The sequence below is a fragment of the Manis javanica genome, chromosome 8 (assembly GCF_040802235.1).
Source record: "Manis javanica isolate MJ-LG chromosome 8, MJ_LKY, whole genome shotgun sequence".
NCBI classification, from domain to species: domain Eukaryota; kingdom Metazoa; phylum Chordata; class Mammalia; order Pholidota; family Manidae; genus Manis; species Manis javanica.
This window is the reverse complement of record NC_133163.1, coordinates 71,356,933-71,369,336: the sequence shown is the minus strand read 5'-3', so window position 1 is coordinate 71,369,336 and position 12,404 is coordinate 71,356,933. Positions and strand designations below refer to the sequence as shown.

Here is a 12,404-nt window from a genome sequence, read left to right as displayed (position 1 = left end):
GCATTCAGGTCATTAAGATTTAGGGTGATTATTGATAGATATGTGCTTACTGCCATTGCAGGCTTTAGATTCTTGGTTACCAGAGTTTCAAGGACAGCTTCTTTAGTATCTAACATTCTAACTTAGTTCCCTCATTACACTATTTCACATATAATCTAAGGGTTTTGTTTTTCCTCCCTTATTTTTTTTTCCTCTTCCATTCTTTATATATTAGGTGTCATATTCTGTACTGTTTGTGTATCCCTGGGCTGACTCTGTGGGTAGTTGATTTAATTTTGCATTTGCTTAGTAATTAATTGGTCTACTTCCTTTACTGTAGTTTTATTTTTTCTGGTGACAGCTATTTAGCCTTAGGAGCAGTTCCATCTATAGCAATCCCTCCAGAATACACTGTAGAGATAGTTTGTGGCAGGTAAATTCCCTTAACTTTTGCTTCTCTGGAAATTATTTGACTCCTGCTTCAAATATTTAAGTGATAATCTTAGCTGGTAGAGTGTTCTTGGTTGGAGGCCATTCTGTTTCATTGTGTTAAATATATTATGCTACTCACTTCTGGCCTTTAAGGGTTTTGTTGAGAAGTCTGATGATAGCCTGATGGGTTTTCCTTTGTATGTGATCCTTTTTCTCTCTATCTGACTTCTTTTAATACTCTATCCTTGTTCTTGATATTTGCCATTTTAATTATACATCTTGGTGTTTTCTTCCCTTGGGTCCCTTGTGTTGGGAGATCTGTGCACTTCTGTGGCCTGAGAAACTCTTTCCTTCCCTAGATTGTATAAGTTTTCAGCAATTATATCTTCAAATACACTTTCTATTCCTTTTTCTCTCTCTTGTTCTTCTGGTACCCCTATAAGGCAAATACTGTTCCATTTGGATTGGTCACACATTTCTCTCATTATTCTTTCTTTCCCAGAGATCTTTTTTCTCTCTGTGCCTCACCTTCTTTGTATTCCTCTTCTCATTTACATTTCATTTACTGTCTTCTCTATCTCATCCTACCTGCTTTTCAATCCCCCTATTGTATGTTTCATTTCAAATACTCTATTTTTCAAAGTTCCTGTCTCCTTCCTGAACTCTTTCCTGACATCTTGAATAATTTTCTCTAGCTCCATGAGCATGTTTATGATTTTTATTTTGAAATTTTTATCAAGAATATTGATGATTTTAGTGTCACTTAGCCCTCTTTCTAGCATTTGAGGGATTTTGGTTTGTACAGTATTGTTTTTACCGTTTTGTATTCCTAATGATTCCTATAGAATAATAACTTTGTGTTCTTGGTGCCCTTTAGTGCCCGTAAACTCTACTCACTGGAGCTGTTCAGCACCTGGAGTGATGGTGGGGTTGCAAGTGTGTGGCAGTGGTACCTGCCAGGGGCTGCAGTGCCTGCCTCCACTGTTAGGGCCAGTGTGCTGAGCATGCAGGGAGGAGCCTCAATGCTATGTCTTTCTAGCTGCTTTAGGTGGGGCCACCCTCTGGCTGTCCTGGTGAGATGGTGGAGGTGGCAGGTGAGAGGACTTGTGCCTGCTAGGAGGAAGTGGTGGCAGGCTGTTTATTGCAGTGGGGGGCCTCAGCCGCTGCATTTCCTGCCAGAGTGATGGAGCTCCTGCAGATCCTGAAAGTTCCCAACCTGCTAGTCAGAGTGTGCCACTTTAATTTTTCCAGCTCTCCTTTGCTCCTGAACTGTAAGGTCTGTGTAACCCCTGCCCCTTTAGCACCCCTCTCACTGCTGGCAAGTCTCTCAAATTGCCCATCTTTCTTTTGTCCAGGGAGGCTGTTTGTGGATACCTTTTCTCTACAAGTGTCTGGAATCTTAGTCTCTCTACTATTCCACCTGTCTTTGTTTTTCAACCCCACTGATCTCCAGAACACCATGTAATGTAGGTTCATGTTCCCAGAGCAGATCTCCAGGGGTGGGTGTTCAGCAGTCCTAGGCTACACCCTCCTTGCTCCGTTTCTTTTCTTCCTACCTGCGAGCCAGGATGGTGGGAGGTCTTAGGTTTCACTGGATCGTAGCTTTGCTACTTTACCCTTTTCTGTGAAGTCTTTTCTTTTCCACAGATGCAAGAAGTCTGTTTCAGTCTTCTTTTGGGTCATTTTTCCAAGATTAGTTGCAGTTGCTATATTTTCTTGTTATATGTGGTTTTGGGAGGAGGTTTCTGCCTCACTTCTCATGCCACCATCTTTTTCAGCCTCTATCTACTGATGTCATGAGTTTAAAATTAGTAAGTGCAAGGAAGGGTGGTAAGTAGAGGTAAAAACTGCTAAATTATTTCTTTTGTATGACCATCATCAACTGATAATTGTTGTAATGTTATAAAAAATCATTTCACATAAGAACATAGAATTCAAACTAATGTTACAAGCTAATGAAAATGAGCAAATATGCAGTACATCTACATTTTACATTTGTTTTTTGAGCTAATTACTTTTACTTTGAAGCTAATGTCTAACTTCATTGAAGAAACTGATGCCTATCTTTAAATATGTTTATTTCCCCAAGTATACATAAATTGCATATATTTTTCTTTTTATATTAGGGAAACAGTATATTGAATATTTTTGCATACTGTTCTTGCAATTAATATATGTCTTGCTTAAATTACATGTGGGTATAATACATAATTTACATAATCATACTTGATTTATTAATTATACTTCTATGTATATATTTTTGCTGTTGAAAGTGGCCTTGGTTCAATTATTTAGTTGTTACATATCCACTAAAATTTTACTGTCCCCCTCTTTTCTGTGGGATTATGTTAGCAGATAGAAAAAAAGAAAGTGCTTATAATAGCAGGGTCAGTCTCAAAAGATCTTATATACTCAGTATGCCAGTAATCATATATGTCAAGGCACTTAGGTGAGACCAATGCATTTGTCATTTTTTTGCATATTTCAAGTCATGTGGCAGTGAAGATGTCCACCAAGCAGAGTCAGGTCCTCAAGTTTTTTTCCTTTCTTGTTGTAAGCTGTAAGGCTGAACCATGTCTGTTGTCTTACTTCTCCCATCTACAGTATTTTGGCATATTGATTAAGTAAAAGGAGATCAGCTCTATTGACTTAACTGTCAGATTCACATCTCTCTTTTACTGTATTGATTTTGACCAGTAGTTTTGCCTAGACTTGCTTTCTTGTACTTCTTGAACTTGTTTCTGCTTCAGCTCATATTCTTAAACTTGTACAATATCTCTACAGTTTTCTAACTCCTCTCTTTGAATGTTGTAGCATTAATGTGAATCCATTGGTCTTATAGACTAATTACAATCTTCTAATATTAAATTATTAAGAAGAGCTCAGAACCTTTCCCTGACACTTTAGACAAGATTATAGCAATGTGTATATGACAGATATTATACAAATTAATTATAATTAGTTCTTTTGATTCTTACATAAAATTATTTTACTTTGAGGTTATAGATTTGGCTGAATTAGCAGTAGGTTATATCTTCTACACAAACTAGTTTGATTAGAGTTAAAACATGCAACACTAATTTAAAGGTCTTTTGAAATTTTCTGTTGACTTCTTAAATGGAATTTACTACTTTTTAGTTGATTGTTTTCCCATAGAAACAATCTTAGACTTCAAGCAAAGATTTTCTGTTCTGCATCACAGAAGTTCTGATAAGTATATAATGTGTGTTAAAGTACTTAAAATATTAGCTGTTTGAATTTGACTGGAAATTAATAAATTTTGGATTAAAATTTTTGAAAAATTAAGCAATATCTACGCTTTTGAAATTTTGGGATTTTTATTATTTTCACTTAACTATCAGTTCTTCAGAGAGTTATTTTCCTACCTCCACATTGGATTGCATTATTTGTATTGTTCTATTTTCTTGCTTCTGTTTTTCTTCAATGAAATTATCATAATTTGTGGTCATATATTTATTTTTATTTGCTCAAACTTTCTTTCTGACCTAGTTTGCAAGCTCAAAGGTCTCAGAAATCTTGCATATTTTGTTTCTCAGTGTAAATCTAGTCATAATATAGTATCTGGCTTATAGTGAATCTTCAATAAGTGTTTTTTGAAGGAATTAAATAAGAGTTGTAATGAAGTAGATTGACTTTGTTCTCTTAAGGAAAAGATTTTTCCTAAGGAAACCTAATTATTTTTTTGGACCCATTTATTTTCTGGGTCCTTGAATTATATACCCTTACCTACTTAGTTAGGTCAGATGACATTCTATCTAAAGCTTTCTGAGGTTTTGAAATCATTATGTGAACCATGAATAGTATATAAAATCATTAAATCCATATATATTACCTTAAGCCATAGGGTTGCTTTATGCTTTGGTAGTAAAGACTCAGGCCAACATGCTTCCCTCAATTTCCTTCTCTTCCAATTAATATGTTTCTGGACTTCCACATTGTTTGTGCTTTAAAGAAAAAGTGCTCCTAGTTTCCAATGCTAGTCCCTTTATCCTTGATTTGAGTTCATTTTTGTTATATTATTTTTAGTTCCATAATTGTTCCATACTTGATCATTCAGTTTATGTCTAATTTCTTTATCTTCACTAGATTTTCTTCAGTCATCAAACATGATCAAGTCTCCTATATTTCAAATGTAAACAAAATAAAACAAAAAATTCTTTTTCCAACTGTTTATCTTCCAAACTGATACTTCATATCTCTTAACCTTATTACATTTTTTGAAAGACTGTTTTAAATTGCTGTCCCCATTTCTGTATCACCCATTAAAATATTTCTTGTTCCCCTCATATGGCAGATAGTGACATCATCTCACATTCAGAATATTCCAGTAGCTTTCCAATTTGTATCTCTGTCTTTAGCCTTTCAGTATACTACTCCATCCTTTATGTTCATTTCAGAATTAGCTTCTTAAAATATGACTACGTGTGGCCAATAGAATACAGTCAGGTTTCTTAAAATGCATGGATAAGCTGCTACATCTTCCAATGCATTCTTCCATTAAGCTTAACTTAAAGTTATTTTTCTAAGTATATCATGTAATTTCATGTTCTCATGCTTTTGATTCTGATGAGCTTGGAAGATCTTTTCTTTACTTTCTTCCCTGTTTCTGAAAATTCATTAATCCTCAAAGCATTAGTTTATTCCCCTTTGCATTGTGATTGGTTGTCTGCATCCCTTTTTATTTCATAAACACTTTAATGAAGAAATAATTTTATTCCTAATTGTGTCCTTCACTTCATCCCAGCACATACGTAACACATAAACTCTTCCTCTCTTTCCTGTTGGTATATAGACAGTGTTCATTAAAAACTTCTGGAGTGTTACTCTGAAGTTAGGAGAATTTTTAGACTCATGAAAGTCCGTTTGGCAATCAATGTCTCAACTTGTTCATGCAAGAAATATTTTGCATAGAACAAACTTTGGCAAAAAATAAAGGCAGGGCTAAACAAAAAAGTCTATTTGATCAACTCTTTTCAATAGCTTGATACTCACCTATAAACTGGTTTTCACTGCTCGGGGCTTTTCATCCAGATCCTTCATCAAGACCATTTCTTTCAGAATGTACAACCTGCAGCTGATAGTTCTTTTTTTTTAATTAATTTTTTTATTTTGGTGTCATTAATCTACAATTACATGGAGAACATTATGTTTACTAGGCTCCCCCCTTCACCAAGTCCCCCCAACATACCCCTTCACAGTCACTGTCCATCAGCGTAGTAAGATGCTGTAAAATCACTACTTGTCTGCTCTGTGTTGCACAGCCCTCCTAATGAACGAAACTACCTGAATCACTGAAATTTAGCAAGTGGTTGCCATCGCCTGTTGTCCTTTGCTAATGAGTAGTGAAAGTATTGGGAGAATGGTGTTTGGAAAGGCAACAGTGAAGAGTATCGAACAGAATTATTTACCAAATGTCAGAAAAGCTTTTGTAAATGTAAAGTTAAAAGTGAATAAAACTCAAACTTAGCTTTAAATCCAACACAACTATTACTAGTAAAAGTTATATGTACTACCTTAAAATACATATTTATCCAAAAGCCTTTGAAACCTTTAATTGTTCAAATATTTTATTAAAACAATAAATAGAAGTTGAAAATACAGATTGATAAAACTTTAAAAAACCTTATTTTTAATCATCAGAAAGCAATAGTCTTTGTATATTTTTACAAATGCATTTTAATAACAAAAATGGAAGGTTACACTGAATTTGCTTTTTTAGTTTTCTTCCTACATCATTAAATGAAATATTGTTTATAATCATTGCATATATGTTCACTTAGTGAACCCACAAATGGTCAGTATCTAAAATTGCTCACTCATAAGCTGTTTTGTAAAGATTTCAATTGAGAATTTAGTAAGTGTAGTTGGGAGGATAAGAACAGCAGGGAGAGGGGAAGGATTTGAGAGGGCACGCTAAATCCTGCATCTTTTCAGGGAATATTTCTAGCTCCAGTATCCCTGACTTACATTCACAGCAAAAAAAGAAAAAATATATATATTCAGCTTGAATATTCAACTGAAATAAAGATCTTTGATGACTCAAAGCACAATTTTGAACATCAGAAATGAAATCTAGATCTGTGCCAGTTAAATGTTAAATAACTATTTCATTATTAATACCAATAATATTTTATTCATTACACATACCAAAGAGATCAGAGTTCATTCATTCTTTCATTCATTAAACACAGCTATGACAGCCTTGCTGTGTCCCTACAATGAAAGGAAAAGAGAAAAATGAGTATCATCATTTTTAATGTGTGAAGTAGGAAATGGAAGCAGTTTGGGTGAACAAGTGACTCGGTCCAAGTGACTTGGTCCAAGTAACTCTTACAGCTTTTCTTTTAGTGTCCAACTGATCAGAATTGCTGTAGCTGGGTCTGCTGCTTAACTTATGCCATTCTACATTCTGTGCTCCAACTTGGTTTGTGTGTTCTGCCTCACATCTTTGGTCCTGTTTTTTGCCAAATAGGAAAACTACATGCTGGTGATCAAGTTTCAACTACTTGTTTATTTTCCCTTGTTCTCTTCCTCAGAGTTTTGCAAACTAAATTCTTCACATGGAATAGAGATTTTGCAGGGAAAATGGAGAAACTTCCATGCTTTAAAAAAGCTAATGACCCTTGGAAATCATTATTTAAATAATTTTGGAGGTTTCACTGTAATATTCACTGTAGTATTTAAATACATTAATGTGAGAGTAACATAAGTGCTTGTCAGGCTAGATTTGGCTCCTGTTTTCTACTTTTCTGAACTTAACACTACTCATTCATAGAGTTATTCCTAATTATAGTTTAAGTAATTATTTGTTTAATTCATGTATTTCCCATTGATTGTAAGCTCCTTGAAGGCAAGGACCATGTTCATCTTACTCACTTCTATATTCCATGGTGAAAGAAGGTTTATGGTATACAAAGTAGGAACTGCAAAATACAGGTTGAATGAAAAAATAACTGAACAGATCTTCAAGAGCAGGATAGAGTATGTAGTATTTCCCAGATTATCTGATCAAGGAACCCTTCCTTTCTGAAATACCTGTTAACATTTCACACTATTTATTTTTCTACTTGGATCTCCTGCAGGCACTACAAGTACACATAAATCCAACTTAAAGAGGTCATCTTGTGTACAGTCTCTAGTTCTCTTTTGTTTCCTATGTTAAAATGTCATCACCGTTATAGATGCCCACATCAAAACCTGGGGATGATCATCCACCTTCCATCAACATTCAATTCTTGCTTCTACATCTCTTAGTTTTTTTTTCAACTATTTTCAATATCCTAGTTCAAGCCAATAAAATTTATCTCTCACTATAGTCTCTCAACTGGTGTTTCTTCCTACCCCTTATTCAGTTATCACATCATAATGGAGTTTTTGTCATATTAATCTCTCATTTAAAACATTTTCGTGACTTCAACAAATTTGCAGAAACCTGCACTTACCATTTCACCCTTTTATTCCCTGAGTCACTCTATGCTCTAGTTCTGTTGAATGCTTGGATTCCCCAAAGCCAGCACGTTCTTTTTAGCTTCTAATTTCAGGATCATCATATGGGGCCTCACAGCTCTGCACTGCGTGGTGTCCAGACTAGATGTGAGTCGAGCACCCTAAAGGTGTGCAACATGAACTCCCTAGCTGATCACTAACTTTTTTTTTCATTGTGGACGCCTTTCTGACCCTTCTCTTTGCTTCTTATTCTTTTTGTTTCTCTTTAGGCATCCTGTTTTCAGGGGTTTCTATTCTAACCATTTTATGATTATTGGGCTTCCTTGCTTTGTGTCTCCACAGCATACTTATATTTCTTGTGTCACAGCACTTCTAACAGTCTTCTAACTATCCTGTTTTCTTTTTCCCAACTAGACTGGAAAAACTAAGTAAGCAAGACCTCTTCTATCCCATCATAGTTGGAGATTCGACATCTGGTCAGTGTGTGGACAGGTTGCGTCCTTCTCAGGGCCTTTGTCTTTGCTATATCTCCTGGCCAAAATATGGTTTTCCATATATCCTTCAAGCTTTCCTTCAAGCTTTCTTCCTCATCTCCTTCTGGTGTTTACTCAAATATTACCTTCTTAGGTCCCTGGCATTTTCTACCCTGTCCCTAACTACCTTCCTTAGTTTATTTTGTGTCTATTTTGGACTGACTATTGTGTCCCTCCAAAATTCATATGCTGAAATCATAAACCCCCAATATTATGGTATGAGGAGGTAGGACCTTTGGGAAATAATTAAGTCATGAGAGTGGAGCCCTGATGAATGAGATCAGTGCCCTGCCCTTATAAGAAGAGACATAGGAGAGATGATCTCTCTCTGCCATGTGAGGAAATAATGAGAATATGACCACCTGTAAATCAGAAAGAGGGCCTCCAGCAAGAACCTGACCATTTTTGCACCCTGACCTTAGAATTGTAGCCTCCAGGGTGGTGAGAAATAAATATTTGTTGTTTAAGCCATCCAATCTGTGGTATTCTGTTAAAGCCATTGGAACTGACTAAGGTAATTTATTTCTGAAACTTAGCTTATCTGGAGAGAGCTGAGCTGTCAGGTGACATCACACTAACCAATTAAGTCAACAAGCCAAAATGAAGGTAACAGTGAAACTTTGACCACTTACTACTATTGCATAAGCAAGAAGCTAAACCTGTGAAAACATGGACTCCCTCTTGTTCTGTTATCTCCATGGAAAGGCACACTGCCTTAGGGTCAGGTAAATCAGCACAGGTGTGGGGATTGGCTCACTGCTGAGGGAGCCCTGAACAAAAAAAATGGTTCCTTCAGTTTTATAGACCTCAGGGTTGGGGTGAGGGAGAAAAAGCCTAGGAGTTGAAAAGAACTGAGTACTGATTCAGAGTGGAGAAACATGTCTTTGAGTTCTCTTGCCTCCATCCCTCATAAGGAGTTGTAGCAGGAGAGCCTGGAGAATGCTTTCTGCTGAAGGCCCCTGATAAGCCTGAAATGAAGGTGCCTGTCTAAATATTTGGATATGCATAAGAGCTTGGTTGACTAAGGCGGCCTGAGACCTTGACTCCATCTCCCTTCAGACTGCAGTGCACTGGCTATGCACCGTGTCTGCTGTGGGGAGGGTAGCTTTTACCAGTTAGCCTGCCAGGTAAAACCTTTGTAATTGCCTGTAGTTGGGCCTCAAAAAATCACATACAGATTTTTAACCACGAGCCAGATTCCTCAGTCTCACTAGAACTTACCACTTTTAATATGCTATGTGTTGCCACTGTATATTTTATTTTGTGTATCTTTCCACTAGAATATGAGCTTCAGGAAGGCAGGTGAATTTTCTTGTTTGCTCTTGTATTGCTAATGTATATCTTGCACATGGTAGGCAGTTAATAATATTTGTTTAATGAATGATTTAGTTTATTTTATATCTGCATTTTTGTTTTATAGTAAAACTATAAATTGCCTGAGGATTGAAACCTTGCTACATATTTTTTCTTTATGTATATCCTGCTTCACATCTAAATCAGACAGTTTAGCTATTAAAAGTGTTCTTCATTTGTAATTTTTACCCTACATCTAAAATAACAGGAGTCTTATATCTCCCCAACTTTTCTCTTAATCAAGTTAAATGTCCCTATTTCCCTTAACTATTTACTATGTGACAGTGAAGTTATGATGGTTAATTTTATGTTTCAACTTGACTATGGCATGGTATGCAAATATTTGGTCAAACACTAATCTGGATGTTACCTGCAGATATTTTTTAGATGAGACTAACATTTAAATCTTTAGAATGGGAGTAAAGCAGATTGCATTCCATAATGAGTGGGCCTTGTACAATCAGTTGAAGACCTTAAGACTGACCTCCTCCAGTGAAGAGGGAGTTCTGCCGGCATACTGCCTTCAGACTTGAATTTCAATATCAAAGCTTCCCTTGATTTCTAGCTTGCCAACTTACTCTGCACATTTTGCCAGTCTCCACAATTATAATTCCATGAGCCACTTTCTTAAAAAAATCTCAATCTTTCTATCTCATAGATGATAGATAGATAGATAGGTAGATAGATAGATGGATAGATAGATAGATAGATAGATAGATAGATAGATAGATAGATACATAGATAGATACACAGATAGATACATAGATAGATAGGTATAGAGAAAGATACAGATATCCTATTGGTTCCATTTCTTTGGAGAACTCTGACTAATTAGAGTCCTATTTTCACCATATTGTTTACTATCTTCTGGAACCACTAAAATTTATCCGTGTTCTACTTACTTAACATCTGGCTCCCAAGCAGACACAATACTCCAAATATGTTCCTAAGAATGTATGGTACAGGGATATTGTTGGCTCTCTTGCTAAATAGTGTTTTTGCAATATAGTGTATCGTAATATAAATGTGTAAATATAAATGCAAGTATAGTGTAAATACAGTGTTAATGTGTGCTGTTATTTGTTGGCTCATATTAAAACTCTTATTGATTAAAACATTGTTTAACTTTAACTTCTGTTTTGTTTCAGAAATTGTGTCAGGAGCTGTGAATAAGGAACTACAAGGTATAGTCTCATTCCTCAAAGAACATGGATATTTCTTTCCTATTTACAGTAATCGCTGCTATCCTGTATTTATGAGGTTGAATTTTCAAGTTGAAGTGCTAGACTTTATATTTATCTTCTAGAATTCCTTCTTTCTCAATTTGATCCATTGTTGCAACACTTACAATGAAAAAAGAAAACACTGATTTTTCAATCATGATTCTGTCATTCAATATTTGGCTGTTTCTCCAAATCGATGCACAACTTTTCTATATCTGCATCCATTTTTTTTAAACTCAAGATTGTAAATGAGATTCAAAACACCTTAAAAAATAAGCCATATAATCATCATGGTTTTAGAATAATTGTTCAAGTAACACATATCCACATAATTTACAAACATCCTCTCCACATCTATCTTGTCCAAAAAAATATCAACAGAACACTGCATTAAATGCCTCATTGAAATGCAAATTTGCTATGTCTACATAATTCAATTAATTTGGTATAATTTATTATTAGTGAACTTAAAGTGGCTCTTGGTGATGGCTACTTCCTTTTCTAGGTGTCATGAGCCATCTGCCTAATTATATATCTTGGAATTTTGCTGAGAATTGATAAAATGTTTTATGATGTGCAATTTCAGCATGTATATCTTAATTTTACATTGAATTCAGAAGAATATTGACCTCTATATAATTTTTTAGCATTCTTCCCAGTCACTGTGCTCATCCAGATATTTCTTACACTGGTGCTATAATTACCAGGGGAGTAAGGACTGTCTTGTGGTACCCAAAGGCAAGGCTGCAATTATTTTTCAGAAATAATTAGTTTATTTGAAAGAAATCCAGTGAGTTCTGTTATCCCTGTTTTTCTTTTCTCATACCTTTTTAATTTTGGAGAATATTTCTGTGTTTCTTAGTTCAGAAGTAGATAATGGCTATTACCAATAACTCTCAAATTTATATCCTCTCTATTTCAGAAAGTGGCCTGTTGTAGGTTGAAATCCTTTATTCCATATTCTAAGACAGGGTTTTTGTTTCACTTGGCTAAGGTTTCCATGTCTGCATTGATAAACATTGTCAGGAGATGGACTTCTTTTGTATGAACATGACTACCCTGGATAATAGGGTCATGTGGATAGTAGGAAGTAGAGTATAGTTGCTAGAACTAGAGGTGATGTGCAGGCAACTCAGTAGGGATCTGTTACAGATGGTGTCCATGGTGTCTCATTTAAGTAGGCAGGAATAAGAAACTAAGAGCAGCCTGGAAACATGAGGCCTGGAATAAGAAAGCTAGTATCCCTATCTTTCTGGGATATCTGATCTCTCATGTACACTTTGTTCTGTGTGCATGCCTCATGGTCCTGTTGTTTTCAAAATACTTGCACTCTTAGACTACACATGGCCTTTGCTGTTTTCCATGATAACAGTGTACAAATGGCTTGGACTTGCCATAATATTGACCTTGGCCTGAC

General features: G+C 35.6%; 1 long non-coding RNA gene across 3 annotated transcripts in view; it reads left to right on the top strand.

Annotated features, from left to right (window-relative positions):
* LOC140843101 (uncharacterized) overlaps nt 1-12,404 on the top strand; it is a 500,637-nt gene that overhangs the window by 103,456 nt on the left and 384,777 nt on the right. For all 3 annotated transcript variants that reach the window (XR_012120577.1, XR_012120579.1, XR_012120578.1), the window contains exon 4: nt 10,913-10,948. This is a non-coding gene — a long non-coding RNA (uncharacterized lncRNA). The remainder of the gene's footprint in view (nt 1-10,912; nt 10,949-12,404) is intronic.